Source organism: Chiloscyllium punctatum, chromosome 45 (genome assembly GCF_047496795.1).
Source record: "Chiloscyllium punctatum isolate Juve2018m chromosome 45, sChiPun1.3, whole genome shotgun sequence".
In the NCBI taxonomy this organism is placed as follows: Eukaryota; Metazoa; Chordata; class Chondrichthyes; order Orectolobiformes; family Hemiscylliidae; genus Chiloscyllium; species Chiloscyllium punctatum.
In genome coordinates, this window is record NC_092783.1 from 36,249,312 (window position 1) to 36,268,551 (window position 19,240).

At 41.9% G+C, this 19,240-nt stretch overlaps 1 protein-coding gene across 3 annotated transcripts in view; it reads right to left on the reverse strand.

Annotated features, from left to right (window-relative positions):
• Positions 1 to 19,240, reverse strand: part of LOC140467289 (innate immunity activator protein-like) — a 97,636-nt gene that overhangs the window by 64,074 nt on the left and 14,322 nt on the right. The window contains exon 1 of one of the 3 annotated variants that reach the window (XM_072563548.1): positions 1,352 to 1,511. The exons of 1 other annotated variant lie outside the window; for it this stretch is intronic. The gene's annotated coding sequence lies outside the window, so the exon portion shown is untranslated. Of the gene's footprint in view, positions 1 to 900; positions 1,094 to 1,351; positions 1,512 to 19,240 lie in introns of those variants that run through there. One more of the 3 variants, XM_072563550.1, reaches the window with a different exon arrangement.

Below are 19,240 nucleotides of genomic sequence, written 5' to 3' on the forward strand. Positions count from 1 at the left end.
TATTTTGTTAAGCAATTGCTAAAAATTGTAATTACCAGACATTAGCCACATTAATTAATTCTGTAATTTAGATGGCTGTGACTCCTGTCATTGTGGCTTCTAATTTATACTGATAATATGTCTCTGGCTTTACTTAAACAAATCAATTAGTGTTAGATGCAAAATATAATGCCATTACCTTTTAAATAGCCCAGTTCTTAGCTGTTTCTTAGCTGTGTGTTTGTCAGAGATTACAACATGGTCATTCCAAAGTATTCGTAAATGTGATTGTAACAGTATATTTACTCATTCACTTGAATCACTGTTTAGTCAGTAGCCAACTATTACTCAAAGAAGCATCACACAGATGTCTAGGTTTGAGTTTGCAATTGAAAAAAACTGATTTTTAAGATGGTTCTCCCGACATCAAATCAATATTATAACAGTCTAAAACTTTCCATTGTCACAAAAAAAGCACTTAACGCAACTTAAAATAATAAGTATTCTGGAAAAAGCATTTGTTTTAAAGTAGAAGTATATTGCATTCACCATTTTACAGAAAGAGAACCTAAATATTATATAATCTACCAAATTTTATCATCCAACGTTTATCCTCTCCTTTCCTGAAAGCAATGACTCATTTCAGGCTGCAGTTCAATAAGAAATAGGGCGACACCTCAACAAAGAATGCACTACCTTGAGTTTGCCTGGACATTGCGTCCTGTCAGGTTAATTAGTCTTGGAGCTTTATCATTCAAGTGTGTTAATAGTTAAAACAGTATTTAGTCAAATATGCATAACAAATCATTTAAGGTCCAGAAGTAAAGTAAACACTCATAACTATATAAATTTCCAAAGGAATCCCAGATTCATTCCCTTCTTTTCAGATAACTTAAATTATAATCATGAAAACAGACCTACCTAAAGTTCATTTGTTGTTTTGACACTGCATATCGTTTTCTTAAACAGGCTTTCTTGAATTTTTTGTTTCTCTTTCAATTTTTACCACTTTCCAGGATAAAATAGGTAATTCAAACGTTCATTTCACAGACAGAAAAAAACACATCTACCTTTAAATGTTGTCACTGCATTCAATTGTCTGTCATAAATCAGATTTATGATAACTTCAGAACTGTTCTGCTATTGTTTTAACACAGCCATGGTATATGCCAGGACCACCAACAACTGTCGACCTTATGAACTGCCTGTGCATTAAAATGTCTAAAGTTATTTTATCAGCTTCACTTTGAAGCAGTTATGTGAACTAGCAGAGACACAGTAAAACTACACCCAAAGGTGTGCCCGCTCTAGGAAGGCAAACAATCCCTAAGAAGCTGAAATGAATATATGCTTGGAATCCAAATATGCTTACCTGATTAAGTCAGATGTGTCTTTAATACACGTCTAAATCGTCATAATTAAACTTTCCTTCAGGAGAAATCTGGAAGATGTAACAAAAACTCTTTTTGAAGAGCCGTTCTACAGTAATCTACAGCAAATAAACAGCTGAGTTGTTCAAATGCACTGTCTCCAGTGTGTACACTCCTGAAAATCACTAACCTGTTGCAACTTGAGTGGAAGGGAGGAGCAAAACGTAAAACCTTATCAGCACTAAATCATCCAACCGAAACAACAGGATTAAACAAACACCAATGGTAGAGGCAGTTAGCATTAGCAAAGAATCTCCTTCTATGCCTTCTTTCATTCGTTGTATTGATGAATAAAACACAGACCAATGAGACCATTGTTACATTATTTTTTTTCAGATTGTTTCACTAATGTAAATTTAAGATGTAAAAAGTAATGCACTGAATTGGTCTGTACAATGTGGTGTGTCATACATTCCAAACACTACATTAATTCTCTCCCACTCAAACTAGCACAAAGCAGTCTAACACAATTTCACAAAGTGACTGCTGTCAACTGTATTTTTTCATTCTTTCACAAGCTTCAGAGTATACTTAATGGGTAGTGTTTTCAGCTTTAAGTGTGAATCTGCACAAATGGAAATCTGTCTTGCCATCAAAAACTACACTGTGGGCTTACATCTTTTCCCCAATTATCAACTGCCACTGGATTCAGTGAAAGACTCCCTTTGGTCTTCCTGAACCCTATTGGTATTCTAGTGTAAAGAGCTGCCCAAGACTGAATGGTGCAGACTAGTATATTCCAAGATCCAGGACCATGTGCCAAGGGCCTAAAGCTTGGGCCAGTTGCAGCAAAGGTTCAATGGAGATAGCCATTATCTACAGCCCTCCTGTCAAGTATATGAAATGTATGTCGTAAGTACAACCTGTACTCACATATCATAATGCTAGAAATTGAACTCTATTGCATTTTATGTAATGGCAAATTTAAGTTTTTGTGTCACGTACTTTTAAAATTTTTGAGTTACTCATATTATTTGGAAAAACATATTGTCTCAGGCCCAAAAGCATATAGCTGGGAGGAAAAGGGCAAAGGTTGCAATTATGGCTTGAATTCTGACACTGAGTGAATTTGCACTGTGACATTACTGAAAAAACTGATAAGGTGTAATGTGAGCACAATTAAATATTAATAAAGCAATAAAATTCTTAATCTATGTCAGGTCACATCCTGTTTAATTGTCTCAAGTCATAAAGGATATAGAAGCTTTGGAAAACATTTCAGGCAGAGTGATCACATTGGTTAGCAGCTCGCAGATTTAAAACATGATTAGACTCAATCTATATGGATTCAAACTTGATAGATTAGGGAGGGGCAGGGATTTGAGTTAGGTAAACTTTGAACTAAGCTACATGCTGGGAATTACTTTTCTGAGGCTCATTGATCTCATGAATCATTGCTACTACTGCTGACATTTTCTTGTTTTCCTGAAATAATGAGTTAAGATAAGTTATACTTTTTGGGACCGTGAAAATATAATGAAACAATGAACATAAATTGGCTTCAAAAAGGCTTTCTTTCCTTTATTATACCATAGCATTTTATTGTTCTCTGTAGCCTTCATTAAGTAATTTTAGTGTTATACACCTTGTTTAGCCAAGAGTCATGTACTGGGTCTTTTTTTTTAATGCTGTATACCTGACCAGCAAGATCACTTGTTGAACATGCCAGATGGATTTTAAGATCTGATCAGGGAGGAAAGGTCCTAGTAACGTTTTTAACCTGTTCTCAAATGCCTCTTTCACAAGGGGAAGGTGGGGAAGGATTGGGGACAGGGGCTGAGAGAATATAATGTTTTATATTATATTCTCCTTTAGGTCCATTCTTGGTGAGAGTCCCTGCTGCGTCATCTCACAAACATTTGTCAGTGGGTGTGAATCCAAGTCTAATTTAGAGAGGGAGTGTATCAGAAAACCAGGTGATTTGGAAGACCAGACATACCCCTAACTAATTTCCTTTGGATTATCTTCTCTTGGGACATACAGAGGTGCTCAGCCTCTCTACCTCCATCCTACCTGCAATTCCCATTCCCCAACAAAGCTGAGGAGGGCAAGCCTGCATCTGGATACTCTCAGCATATCTAGCCCTCTAGCCAACAATGGCCCGAGGATTATTCACTCAAACCTTCAAGTTTAACAGGCTCCAGTATCAGTCAAGCTCCATCCAGTCCTGCTTCGCACCTTGGGACTACAACAAGGTGTCACAGAAAGTGAAATAAAAAGGAAGAATTCTGAGAGCGAAATGTGGTATGGGGGCACCAGTGTCATTAGAATTTGATGTATATAAATACACTGACAGTTTAAATGATCATCCATCTGATCAACTGTTATTTTAACTGCTACTGGAAGAATGAAGCTATCCTTCCTTAGCACCTTATGACTTTTAAACTCTCCATAAAGGAGTGCTCACTTTCCTCAACATTCATTGTGACATAATGTGTTATCATAGTTGAACATTGAAGCATCAGACACAATGAAGCCTTCAAACAGTTGTAATGTTAACTTACATGAAACACCAGGAAAAATAAAGAAATATTCAAATGAAAAATGTGTTTTTTTTTGGAGTTGCATTAAGGAGTCATCCTTCCTAGTTGCAGAGGTTAGCCCTTGTCTCCTAGCAGGCATCCCTCTAGGGCATCTGACCTTTGAAATTAAGAAAGGATTTGACAGTTATCGAGGATATAGGCAGCATGGCAGCTTTCACGGCACTTGGTGCTGACCACTAACTAATATATAGTACCAATGATCACAGATAATTTATCCATTGACAGAATAGATTCCTTTCTATAGATAAAAGTCACGTTGTGATATTGTACTCTCAAAACAACACATATATCATCTATAGTGCCCTACACCTGGGGGAGTTAAGTTGACAAAGCCTAAGCCTGGGCTGCTGCACCAATCTTGGAGACGGTGAGGTCTGCAAACGCTGGAGATCAGAGTTGAGAATGTGATGCTGGAAAAGCACAGCAGGTCAGGCAACATCCGAGGAGCAGGACAATCAACATTTCAGGCCGGAGTCCTTCTTCAGAAATAAGGCTGGGAGCCTCGGCGGTAGAGAGATAAATGGGAGCAGGGTGCGGCTGGGAAGAAGGTAGTTGAGAATATAGTAGGTGGATGGAGATGGGGCTAAAGGTGATAGGTCAGAGAGGAGGGTGGAGTGGATGGGTGGGAAAAAAGATTGACAGGTGAGACAGGTCATGAGGCTGGTGCTGAGCTGGAAGGTTGGAACTGGGGTAAGGTGGGGGGAAGGGAAATGAAGAAACTGCTGAAGTCCACATTGATGCCCTGGGGTTGAAGGGTTCCGAGGCAGAAGATAAGGTGTTTTTCCTCCAGGCATCGGGTGGTGAGGGAATGGCGATGGAGGAGGCCCAGAACCTACATGGCCTCAGCAGAGTGGGAGGGGGATTGAAAGGCTCAGCCATGGGACAGTGGAGTTGGTTTGTGTGGGTGTCCCGGAGATGTTCTCTAAAACGCTCTGCGAGAAGGCGTCCAATCTCCTAAGGTAGAGGAGACCGCATCAGGAGCAATGGATACAATAAATGACATGTGTGGAAGTGCAGGTGAAAATTTAATGGATGTGGAAGTCTCCTTTGGGCCTTGGACGGAGGTAAGGGGGGAGGTGTGGACACAGGATATGCAATTCCTGCGGTGGCAGGGGAAGGTGCCAGGAGGGGAGGGTGGCTTGTGAGGGAGCGTGGACCTGACCTGGTGGTCGTGGAGGAAACGGTCTTTACGGAAAGTGGATAGTGGTGGGGAGGGAAATATATCCCTGATGGTGGGGTCCATTTGTAGGTGGCAGAAATGTCGGCAGATGATGCAATTTATGCAGAGGTTGGTGGGTTATAAGGTGAGGACGAGGTGGGTTCTGTCATTGTTGCAGTTGGAGGGGTAGGGTTCGAGGGCAGAGGTGTGGGATGTGGATGAGATGCGCATTGGAGGGCATCTTCAACCATGTGAGAGGGGTAATTTTGGTCTTTAAAGAAGGAGGCCATCTGGTGTGTTCTGTGGTGGAACTGGTCCACCTGGGGGCAGATAAGGCAGAGGTGGAGGAATTGGGAATACAGGATAGCATTTTTGCAGGGGGGCGGGTGGGAGGCGGTGTAATCCAGCTGTGGGAATCGGTGGGTTTGTAACAAATGTCAGTGTTGAGTTGGTTCTCACGGATGGAGATGCAGAGGTCCAGGAAGGGGAGATAAGTGTCACAGTTGGTCCAGGTGAATTAAAGGTCGGGGTAGAATGTGCTGGTGAAGTTGATGAACTGTTCAACATCCTCTTTGGAGGACGAGGTGGCGCCGATGTAATCATCAATATAGGAGAGGAAAAGGTGGGGAGTGATGCCAGTGTAGCTCTGGAAGATGGACTGTTCTATGTAGTTGACAAAAGAGACAGGCATAGCTGGGGCCCATGCGGGTGCACATGGCTACCCTTTTTGTCTGGAGAAAGTGGAAGGATTGGAAGGAGAAATTGTTGAAGGTGAAGACCAGTTCAGCTAAATGAATAAAAGTGTCAGTGGAAGGGTACTGGTGGGGACTTCGGGAGAGGAAGAAACAGAGGGCTTGGAGGCACTGGTCATGGCGGATGGAGGTGTAGAGGGGCTGGATATCCATAGTGAGGATGAGGCATTGTGGGTTGGGTAAACGGATGTCTTGGAGGAGGTGGAGGGCATGGATGATGTCCCGAATGTATGTGGGGAGTTCCTGGACCGGGGGATTAGACAGTATTGAGGTAGGTGGAGATGAGTTCGGTGGGGCAGGAGCAGGCTGAGACAAAGGGTCGACCGGGGTGGTCAGGCTTGTGGACCTTGGGAAAGAGGTAGAGTCGGGCAGTGCGAGGTTCCCGAACAATGAGGTTGAAAGCTGTGGGTGGGAGATCCCCTGAGGTGATGAGGTTGGTATGGCTGGGAGATGATGGTTTGGTGATGGGGTGTGAGACCGAAATTTCCCCTCCCACGTGTTTGAAGATGCCCTCCAACACATCTCATGCACCTCTGCCCTCAAACCCCACACCTCCAACTGCACAGAACCCACCTGGTCCTTACCTTCCACCCCACCAACCTCTGCATAAATCGAATCATCCGCTGACATTTTCGCCACCTACAAATGGACTCCACCACCAGGGATATATTTCCCTCCTCACCCCTATCCGCTTTGCGCAAAGACCGTTTCCTCTGTGACCATCTGGTCAGGTCCACACCCCCTAACAACCCCCCCCTTCCCTCCTGGCACCTTCCCCTGCCACTGCAGGAATTGCAAAGCCTGTGCCCACACCTCCCCTCTTAGCTCCGTCCAAGGCCCCAAAGAAGCCTTCCGCATCCATCAAACTTTCACCTGCACTTCCACACATGTCATTTACTGCATCCATTGCTCCCGATGTGGTCTCCTTTACAGTGGGGAGACTGGATGCCTTCTCGCAAAGCGCTTTAGAGAACGTTTCTGGGACACTGCACCAACCAACTCCACTGCCCCATGGCTGAACGTTTCAACTCCCCCTTCCATTCTGCCAAGGACATGCAGGTCCTGGGCCTCCTTCATCGCCACTCCCTCACCACCCGACACATGGAGGAAGAATGCCTTATCTTCTGCCTCGGAACCCTTCAACCCCAGGGCATCAATGTGGACTTCACCAGTTTCCTCATTTCCCCTCCTCCCACCCTACCCCAGTTCCAACCTTCTAGCTCAGCACCACCCTTATGACCTGTCCCATCTGTCAATCTTCTTTCCCACCTATCTGCTCCACCCTTCTCTCCAACCTATCACTCTTACCCCCACCTCCACCCACCTATTGCACTCTTAGCTATCTTCTCTCCAGCCCCACCCTCCTGCCATTTATCTCTCCACTCCCAAGGCTCCCAACCTAATTCCTGATGACGAGCTCCAGCCCAAAATGTTGATTTTCCTGCTTCTCAGATGCTGCCTGACCTGCTGTGCTTTTCCAGCAACACATTCTCAACAAAGGGGCAACTTTTTTGACAGAGGGTGTTACGTGTATGGAACGAGCTGCCAGAGGAAGTGGTGGAGACTGGTACATTTGCAACATTTAAGAGTCATTTGGATGGGTATATGAATAGGGAGGGTTTGGAAGGATATGGGCTGGGTGCTGGCAGGTGGGGACTAGATTGGATTGGGATATCTGGTCGGCATGGACAGGTTGGACCAAAGGATCTGTTTCCATGCTGTACACCTCTATGACTGTATAACTGCTGCACCAATCTTGTCATGGGAAAATGAGATGAAAGGGTGTGATCTGGTACAAGTTGTATCGGTTACAGCCTTGATACATTTGTGGTTGAGGATTGACAGATCGCACACAGGTCCCCAGTGGATCCTTGGAAGTGGCCAGAGGCAAAGAATTTTGTGTGTCTGTTATCTGACAACCACTGAGAGTGGATGGCCACACATCCCTTCAGATTGCAAGTTCTTCTCCAGCAGATGCCACAGTTAGATTCAGGCATTCCCAGATATCCTCTTTCAATGACAGCAGTGAGCTTTACTCATCTGGAAGAAATGACGGGCAGGTCTGTAAACATTTGGTCTCCAAAACCTTCTCCATAGCCTGAGGGGACCTCCTGCTGTGACATTGTCATCAGGACACTGTTCAGCTATGGCTGGAAATTGTTGCTATTCCTGGGTTTGCTGACACTTTCATTCCTCCTCAGTTTCTCTGCAGCTTTGTTGAATAGTGGCCACAGAGACAATAAATCCTGCAGTGGGGGCAGTTGCAAAGATCCTATGTGGGGAATATCAGAAACAAAACAGCTCCTTAACTAATGTGACTAGTCAGCAGTCACAGCAGACACAAAGGAGTCTTTACCATAAGCCTTGAAACAGGACGACGTTGAGGCCACTGACAGGGAGAACCACGGGATACTTTTACATGAACCTTACTAAAATATATGCTATGCTGCATAAATATAGTACGAGATTCTAAAAATGGTAGGTTTAATAAAACCTTATCCCAGCAACCCCCATCTCAGTTCCCCATCCCCCACATCACCCAAGAAGTGCAGCATTTCATATAAAAATATGTTCTGAAATACTGTCCCGTGAGAGAGAAGCAGTTCCACATCCTTATGCAGCCTATGAGACCTTTAGAAAGTGTTTAGGAATGGTTGATGACAGGTGAAACTTTATAGGTCGCCTTTTAAAGGACTCCATCAAAGATGTTGATGTGGAAAGCTGATTCAATGTGCGCAGATATTTTAATCAAATTAGACAGATGTGTTTGATACATTTCTGAAGCAGGTAGGCTTGAATCCAGCCCTGTTGATTCTGAGGTAGGAACATTACCACTGCACCTCAACAGCCCTTTCGAAAGATGTTGTTGCTTATTAAAAAAAGATGTGTTTTCAGTTACATTTCTAATGATGCTTTGTGAACTGCAGTCGGCAATGATCATTGATCCTTTGTGTTGGTCATATCAAATGGCTAATATCATAGGAGGTTGTTTACATTCCAATATGATCATTATAATCCAGAAGCACTGTGTCTCCTGGCTTTTGTGATGCATCTCTAAGTTTCACAATGCATTTAGTTTCATTGGATCATTCAGCTGTTGATCATGTTCACATGCATGTTCATCATTAGTTCTATTGGATAGCTCAGGAAGATGCCTGTAAAACTGTGAAAGGATCAATGTAGCTGAAATCTTGACATTGTGAAGAAAGACATACAACCCCTGCTTCCACAATTTACCGCTGGCTACAGCTGTACATATTCTCCATTCGATATTGTACCAATGGGGTGTGAATTTCTGATGAGTGAAATCCAAGTATTTCACAAATTTTTTAAATTCAATGTGGTTGAAAGTGGGCCCATTGTCCCTTCTCACCATTTGATGGTCTCCAAACATCGCACAAATTTCTCAAACTTCGGAATATTTACTCTTGCTGAAGTCATAGTAACTACTTATACAACTGGAAGTCTGTTGTAGTTGTCAATAAACAGGTATTCTCCAATGTACAAGTCTGCGAAATCAATGCTAACTTATGTCCATGGTCTTTGAGCTGGCTCAGAGTTCTTGAGAGGACCACAAAACTTTGATAATGTGTTTGCTTGACACGACAAACATTGATGACATGTATTGTAACATTTAGTCTTTTCCTGGGAAGCATACTTTTTCCCTGAGGACCTATCTGGTTTTGACAATTCCCTGCTGACTTTCAGGCACTATCTCAAAACATTCCCTCAGTGATTGTGGAATGACAATATACTTGTTTCATAAGACAAGGTCAGATGTGGTTGTAACAGTGAGCTCACTTCAGACTTTGCAGCATGTGGACAATTTGTTGCAGACACTCTTCTAATCTTGTCTTTCCAGTTTTGTAATTCCATAGTCATTATCATTTAAAAGTTTAATCTTGTTGCCACTTCGTTTTCAGTTTTAAGGACTAAAGAACCACATTTTGGTTTATGTCGTATAGATGTTGTTCAGCAACCTTTCCTCCAAAACAAGTGGTACTGGCTGTTGGAAAAGGATGTCATGAAGGATTCTCCACTGGGTTGAGCTCACCTGGCTGATTCTCAATGGGGAAACTGTGCTCTTTCGTTTGAGTACCTAATACTCCACTCAAGTAAGACTTTTGAACAAGCTTATAAGGTCTATGATTGGTCATTATTTCAAGCTCACTTTTATATTTGTGCAGATGAAAGAGTAAAGTGACCCCCATGATTGGAGAAGTTCCTGTCTCTGATTCCAAATTGCTGAAGCTGCATTAGCAATCTGCTTGACATTACAACAATTGATGGGTTATCTCATAGAGTCATAGAGACGTACAACATGGAAACAAATCCTTTGTCCCAACTCTTCCATGCCAACCAGATATCCTAAATTAATCTAGTCCTATTTGCCTGCACTTGGCCCATATCCCTCTAAACCCATCCTATTTATATACCCATCCAGATGCTTTTAAATGTTCTAATTGGACCAGTCTCCACCACTTCCTCTGGCAGCTCATTCCATACATGCACAACCCTCTGCGTGAAAAAGTTGCCCCTTAGGTCCCTTTTAAATCTTTCCCTTGTCACCCTAAACCTATGCCTTCTAGTCTGGACTCCGCCATCCCAGGTAAAAGACCTTGGCTAGTTACCCTACCCATGCCCCTCATGATTTTATCAACCTTTATAAGGTCACCCCTCAGCCTCCAATGCTCCAGGGAAAACAGCCCCAGCCTATTTAGCCTCACCCTATAGCTCAAACTCTCCAAACCTGGCGACATCCTTGTAAATCTTTTGAATTTGAATTTGAATTGAATTTATTGTTACATGTACTGAGGCACAGTGAAAAGCTTTGTCTTGTGAGCAATACAGGCAGATCACAGAGTTAAGTAGCATAGATAAGTAAATAATAGTTAAACAGCGGCAAAAACAAAAACACAGGTTCAGGCGAGTGTTAAAGAGTTTGTGAGTCTATTCAGTATTCTAACAACAGTAGGATAGAAACTGTTTCGAAACTGGCTAGTCTGTGTGTTCAGGCTTCTGTACCTTCTCCCTGATGGTAGAGGTTGTAGAAAAACATTGCCAGGGTGGGATGGATCTTTGAGAATGCTGGCAGCCTTTCCTTGATAGCGGGCCTAGTAGATGGATTCTATAGAGGGGAGGTTGGCCTTTGTGATTGTCCAGGCCGGGTTCACCATTCTCTGTAACCGTCTCCAATCTTGAAAGACACAGTTGCCATGCCAGGTAGTGATACATCCAGACAGAATGCTCTTGATGGCGTACCTATAAAAGTTGGCAAAGGGTACTCACTGTCATGCCAAATTTCCTCAGCTGCCTGAGGAAGAAGAGATGTTGTTGGGCCTTTGTAACCAGCGTGTCCATATGAAGAGTCTAAGAAAGCTTGTTGTGGATGACCACTCCCAGGAGATTGACACTCTCCACTTGTTCCACCTCTGGGTGAAAGGGTTTTATGAATCCTTTCAAGTTTCACAACATCCTTCCTATAGGAGGGAGACCAAAATTGCATACAATATTCCAAAAGTGGCCTAACCAATGTCCTTTACAGCTGCAACATGACCTCCTTACTTCTATGCTCAATGCTCTGACCAATAATGGAAAACATACCAAACACCTTCTTCACTATCCTATCTACCTGCGACTCCACTTTCAAGGAGCTATGAACCTGCATTCCAAGGTCTCTTTGTTCAGCAACACTCTCCATGACCTTACCATTAAGTGTATAAGTCCTGCCCTGATTTGCATTTCCAAAATGCAGCACCTCACATTTATCTAAAGTAAACTCCATCTGCACTCCTTAGCCTATTGGCCCATCTGATCAAGATCTTGTTGTACTCTTAGGTAACCTCCTTTGCTGCCCACGACACCTCTAATTTTGGTGTAATCTGTAAACTTACTAACTATAGCTCCCATGTTCACATCCAAATCATTTATCTAAATGACAAAAAGCAATGGTCCCAGCACCAATCCTTGTGGCACACCACTGGTCACAGACCTCTAGTCTGAAAAGTAACCCTCCACCATCACCTTTGAGCCAGTTCTGTACCCAAATGGCTACTTCTCCCTGTATTCCATGTAATCTAACCTCACTAACCAGTCCACCATGAGGAACCTTGTCGAACACCACACTGAAGTCCTTATAGATCGCATCCATCATTCTGCCCTCATCAATCCTCTTTGTTACTTCATCAAAAAACTCAATCAAGTTAATGAGACATGATTTCCCAAGCACAAAGCCATATTGAATGTCCCTAATCCCTTTCTAAATATATGTACATCCTATCCCTCAAGATTCCCTCCAACATTTTGCCCATGAACGATGTCATGCTCATCGGTCTATAGTTCCCTGATTTTTGCTAAGCATTTTTCTTAAATAATAGCGCCATGTTTGCCAATTTCCAGTCTTCCAGCACTTTACCTGTGACTATCGATGATGCAAATATCTGAGCAAAGGGCCCAGCAATCACTTCCCTAGCTTCCCACAGAATTCTAGGGTACACCTAATCAGGTCCTGGGGATTTATCCATCTTTATGCATTTTAAGACATCCAGCACCTCCTCCTCTGTAATATGGATATTTTTCAAGATGTCACCATCTATTTTCCCACATCCTATATCTTCCATGTCCTTCTCCACTGTAAACACTGTTGCAAAATACTCGTTTAGATTTCCCCCATCTCCTGTGTTTCCACACGTAGGCTGCCTTGCTGATCTCTGAGGACTTCCATTCTCTCCCTAGTTATCCTTTTGTCCTTAATGTATTTGTAAAAACTGTTTGGATTCTCCTTAACCCTATTTGCCAAAGCTATCTCATGTCCCTTTTTTGTCCCCCTGATTTCCCTCTTAAGTATACTCCTATTGCCTTTATACTCTTCTAAGGATTCACTCGATCTCTGCTGTCTAGTCCTGACATATGCTTCCTTCTTTTTCTTACCCAACACCTCAATTTCTTTAGTCCTCCAGCATTCCCTACATCTACTAGCCTTGTCCTTCGACCTAACAGGAACATACTGTCTCTGGACTCTCGTTACCTCATTTTTGAAGGATTCCCATTTTCCAGCCATCCCTTTACCTGTGAACATCTGCCCCCAATTAGCTTTTGAAGGTTCTTGCCTAATACCATCAAAATTAGCTTCCCTCCAATTTAAAACTTAAACTTCTAGATCCGGTCTATCCTTTTCCATCGCTGGTTTAAATCAATTAGAATTATGTTCACTGGCCCCAAAGTGCTCCCTCACTGACACCTCAGTCACCTGCCCTGCCTTACTTCCAAAGAATAGGTCAAGTTTTACACCTTCTCTCATAGGTACATCCACATACTGAATCAGAAAATTTTCTTGTACACACTTAATAAATTCCTGTCCATCTAAACACTTAATACTATGGTAGCCCCAGTCTATATATATATAAAGTTAAAATCCCCTACTGTAACACCTTATTATCCTTACAGATAACTGAAATCTCCTTGCAAATTTGTTTCTCAATTTCCCTCTGACTATTCGGAGTCTATGGTACAATTCCAGTAAGGTGATCATCCCTTTCTTATTTCTCAGTTCCACCCAAATAACATCCCTGGAAGTATTCCCAGGAATATCCTTCCTAAGTACAGCCATAATGTTATCCCTTATCAAAAACACTACTCCCCCTCCTCTCTTACCATTCCCCCCCTCCCTTCTGATAGCATTTGTATCCTACCAGTCCTGTCCATCCCTGAGCCACATCTCTGTAATTGCTATGATATCCCAGACCCAAGTTCCTAACTATGTCCTGCATTCCTCTGCCTTTCTGATTAGGCCTCTTGTTTTGAAATAAATGCAGTTAAATTAATCAATCTACTTCTTTTTCCAAGTGTACCAGTTTCAGACTGATCTCCTTCCCCACTATCACCCCCCTTCCCCCTACCACCTAACTAGTTTAAATTTTCCCAAGCAGCGCGTGCAAATCTCCCTGCCAGTATATTAGTCCCATTTCAATTCAGGTGCAATCCATCCTTTTTATGCAGGTCACTTCTACCCCAGAAGAAATTCCAATGATCTAAACATGTGAACCCTTCTCCCCTGCACCAGCTCCTCAGCCACAAATTCATCTGCACTATCCTCCTATTCCTACCCTCACTAGTTCATAGCACCAGGGGTAATCCAGATATTACTACCCTTGAGGACCTCCTCTTTCTGTCCTGTCTTTCTGCACTGCAAAAGCATCCTAACCAATCAGGTTTGTATCCTTGACTAACTGAGTGGTTTTCTATGGATGGAAAGAAGTGGTTGGGCACTTTGCTGTCAAGGTTTGTTTGATCTAGTCTCCTGTCTATTATGAATGTACTCCACACTCACTGTGGTCTCTTTTGTCAGATCACTTAGCAGGGACAGATAACCTGGTGAGGTCAGCAACGAAGCAACTCCAGTACATAATGAATTATGACAGAGCCCCAAGCTTTCTGTATGTGTGTAACATTTGCAATAGCTTCAATATTTGGTAGATCAGGTGGATAGTCTTTACTGCTGAACAAATAACTATAAAATGCAATTCTGCTCTTATTAAATAGCCACCTGGCTTTGTTCAAGATGAGGTTACATTCTGTAAAATGTTACTGGCGCACTTTCAATGTGATCAGAGATGAGAATGTCATCACTAACATTCAGAGTGCCTTCAAAAACTTGAAATAAAGACTGAATCATGTGTTGACATTCCTCAGCTCCCATGTTAATTGCAATGCTCGTACCAAAAGATTTCAATGTGAGTGTGGAACACTTTCCCTCAGCTTTACTTAATGAAATTCTGGATTAGTGGTGCTGGAAGAGCACAGCAGTTCAGGCAGCATCCAAGTAGCTTTGAAATCGACGTTTCGGGCAAAAGCCCTTCATCAGGAATTACTTAATGAAAGCCTACATTGCGATCAAGTTTAGCAAAACCATTCACTTTCTCTACAATGGAACTGACTGTAAGTGTCCAGCATCTTTCTCATTGTATAGCTTGGTTTGGTATATTACAACCTCTGTATTTTTCCAATTGCTTCTTGTTGATGATTTTTGAGAGCGAGACCCAGGGAGTAGGTTCATCCCCAACTTCCTCAACAAAGTTAATGTCAAGTGAGCACCGAAGTTCCTTCTTGGTCTACTTTCTGTTTTGCTAACAAGTTACTGGGGCCACATTAGAATTCACAGAGTTGCAGATTTGCATTTAATACCTTTTTGTATGCCAATATCAGTGAAGCAATCAACACTGAATTCTAAGGTGTTGTTGGTATGCATTGAAATTGTACACTTGATGGCAATGTTGTGCAGACTGTCACTTTATTGAAACTGATAAGTGTATCTCGTTTCCCAGCTACAACATACACATTTTCTTCTGGTGTCTTTAAGTGAAACAACTGATATAAGAGTTCTGATATCTTTCAATGGTTTATCTCTGTTGTAAGAAAAGCCAGGCAGCACTGTGTCTTAGTGGCTAGCACTGCTGCCTCACAGAACCAGAGACTTGGGTTTGATTCCAGTTTCGGGTGACTGTCTGTGTGGAGTTTGCACATTCTCCCTTTGTCTGCATGGGTTTTCTCCAGGTGCTCCAGTTTCCTCCCACAATCCAAAAATGTGCAGGTCATTTGAATTGGTCATGCTAAATTGCCCATGGTGTTAGGTGCATTAGTCAGAGGGAAATGGGTCTGGGTGGGTTACTGTTTGGAGGGTCGGTGTGGACTTGTTGGCCGAAGGGTCTGTTTCCACACTGTAGGGAACATTTTTTTATAAAAATGTTCATTTTTCTTGGTTTGCAGAGAATGGTACAGAACTGAACCTAGTTCAGCATTTTGTTTCCCATGGCATTGACAAATGCTCTTGTATCTCTAAAATCATCTATGTCTGAGCCGCCAATGATCACTATCATATTTGCTGGTTTCTGTGTCTGAAATAAGGTACAAAACAAAATTCAATCATTTGCTCAACATTGGCAAAATTCTCTTGTCCTTTTGCATGCACGTACAGCACCCATCTGGTGATTTTGTCTGATTTTGCTCATGTGGCAAACTCAAACTAAGTGGTTGAATTTTCCCACAGGCTTTACACTATTTTCATGTAGCAGCACACTGCCTGCTCTAAAAACACTACTTGGACAAATCAAAATCATGTTTGTAAGACTGCTTATGATGCTTTCAAAGTAGTTTCCTGGTACTGTAATGGTGAACAGCGATCCCAGGAGTTGAAATTGAAATGGAATAGTTATGGTAACAGCTTAAACTTTGATAGCTCTGGAATCTGAAAATGTTAGAAATCTTGCTAACTCCAGCAGCTTTGACAGGTTTCTGACTTTCTTGAGGGCTTTACAACATAGTTGACACATAATGATCTATGTTTTGATATCCCACTTGACAAGTTCACTATCATCAAAGTCACAATTGATTGCTCGTTGCCTCCTGTGTAATATCAGCTATTTTGAGTGTTGGAAGATACTTATTTCATATATTTATTTTTACTTGGGTGCAAAATAGGTTGTCAATAAATTTCTGGCTCAGCTGTAGTTGGTTTGCTCAGGTATATGTGTCTGCGAAGTATCTTCCAATTCCTCACCTTTGGAAAAGTAGAGCCTTTTTCTTTCTGTCCTCTATGATTGAAAAATCTGTGATTGCGTCTTCAAATCATCGGAGCCATTTTCATTAAGGACAAATATAATTGCACATCAAAACATGGAAGACTGGGCATAAACAATTCCCTCTTGATCAATAATAAAATGATAGTGAAAGATCAATAATCAGGATTGCATTCCATCCAACAAGAATTTTTCTGTGATGCTTTAATATGATCTTTTTTTGACTGAATGTTCATTTTAACAATATCAGTGTGTCTGTAAGCCTTTTTTATAATCCTAAACTGAAAGAACCTCAGTGCATATCTAACAACAGGCCTCAATGTGTTCCCTAGATCTCCACCTTAAAAAGCTGTCTGCAGGAAATCACCTTACAAAAATTTCATATCCAAAGGTAATGTTACATATTTGGTACCCTGTTTGTCACCATGGTGACATTCTTGGGCAGGAACAATAAGATATGTTAAGGAGCATTCAGAATCAGAAGTACTGCACATGCTCTTAAAATGTGACTCCTTCATTTTCTTTCTAGACTTCCTCAACTGGTAATTGGATATGGTCGTGGACAAAGTGCACAAAGTAAATTTGAATACACTACTCCCTATTGGAGGAATGTGTTTTTGTTCTGTATCTGTAATAAGCCTTGAGTTTTTTAAATGTTTTTGAAATGAGGTAAAAGTCTGACCAAAATTAAAAGTCTAAATTTAGCTACATTTACTGATAATAGTACATTATCTGATAAGAATAATATTGCAATCAAGTAATATAATAATCCATTGACAAATAACCAAGGCTGTAATAAGTTTCACTAAATCAAATAATGCATGTATTATTCTAAATTATAATAGCACTTCCTGAACAGCTTAACAACTTCATCTCAATCCAGAAATGTGATGATCTTACATATATATTTATCTAATTTACTGCACATGTATTTACATTTCATGAATTACTGCTGCATTCAATGATATTAATTTATAGAAGACATTGCAAAAACATATTGTGAAAACCATTCTTTCTTTATTTTGGATTGTGGACCAAAATGAGAAATGAACTACTTTAAACCAAGGACTGTGGAAGCAGTTGCTGTAGAGTCATATAGCCATGGAGATGTACAGCATGGAAACAGACCGTTCGGTCCAACTTGTCCATGCTGACTAGGTATCTAAATTAATCTTGTCTTTTGCCAGCATTTGGCCCAAATCCCTCTAAACCCTTCTTAATCATATACCCATCCAGATGCCTTTTAAACATTGGAATTGTACCAGCCTCCACCAATTCCTCTTGCAGCTTCCTCTGGCAGCACCACCCTCTGCGTGAAAGAATTGCCCATTAGGTCCCTTTTAATTTTTTCCCCTCTCACCCTAAGCCTATGCCCTCTAGTTCCGGACTTCCTCACCCCAAAGAAAAGATTCCGTCTATTTACCCTATCCATGCCCCTCATGATTTTATAAACCTCTACAATGTCACCCCTCAACCTCTGACATTCCTGGGAATGTAGCCATAGCCTATTCAGTCCCTCCCTATAGCTCAAATCCTCCAACCCTGGAAACATCCTTGTAAATCTTTTCTGAACCCTTTCAAATTCAACCCTTCCTATAGGAGGGAGACCAGAATTGCATGCAGTATTCCAATAATGGCCTAACCAATGTCCTGTAGAGCCACAACATGACCTCCCTACTCCTATACTCAATGCACTGATCAATAAAGCATACCAAATGTTTTCTTCACTATCCTATCTACTTGCAACTCTGCTTTCAAGGAGCTATGAACCTGCACTCCAATGTCTCTTTGTTCAGCAACACTTTCCAGGATCTTATCATTGTGTTTAAGTCCTGCTCTCATTTGCCTTTCCAAAATGCAGCACTGACCATTCATCTAAGTTAAACTCCACCTGACACTCTTCGGTCCATTGGCCCATCCAATCAAGGTTCTGTTATACTCTGAGGTAACCTTCTTCACTGTCCACTCCACTTCCCCAATTTTGATTTCATCTACAAACTTACTAACCGTACCTCCTATGTTCACATCCAAATCATAAATATAAATGATGAAAAGCAAGGAACCCAGCAACAATCCTTGTGGCACACTGCTGGTCACAGGCCTCCAGTCTGAAAAGCTCCATCCACCACCATCTACCTTCTACCTTTGAGCCAGTTTTGTATCCCAATAGCTAGTTCTCCCTCCATTCAATGTGATCTAGCCTTACCAACCAATCGGCCTCGAGGAACCTTGTTGAACACCTTACTGAAGTCCATATAGATCACATCCACCACTCTGCCCTCATCATACCTCTTTGTTACTTCTTCAAAAACTCAATCAAGTTTGTGAGACACAATTTCCTACACACAAAGCAAAGTTAACTATCGCTAATCAGTCCTTGCCTTTCCAAATACATTTAAATCCCGTCCCTTAAGATTCCCTCTAACAACTTGCCCACCGCCAATGTCAGGCTCACCAGTCTGTAGTTCCATGGCTTTTCCTTACTGCTTTTTTTCAAAGTGGCACCTCATTAGCCAACCTCCAGTCTTCCGGCACCTCATCTGTGGCTCTTAATGATGCAAATATCTCAGCAAGGGACCCAGCAATCTCTTCCCTAGTTTCCCACAGAGTTCCAGGGTACACGTTATTGGGTCCCAGGTATTATTTCCATCTTTCTGTGTTTTAAGATGTCCAGCACTTCCTCCTCTGTAATATGGACATTTTTCAAGATGTCGCCATTTATTTCCTCACGTTCTGTATCTTCCATGTCCTTCTCCATAGTGAACACAGATGCAAAATACTAATTTAGTATCTCCCCTATCTC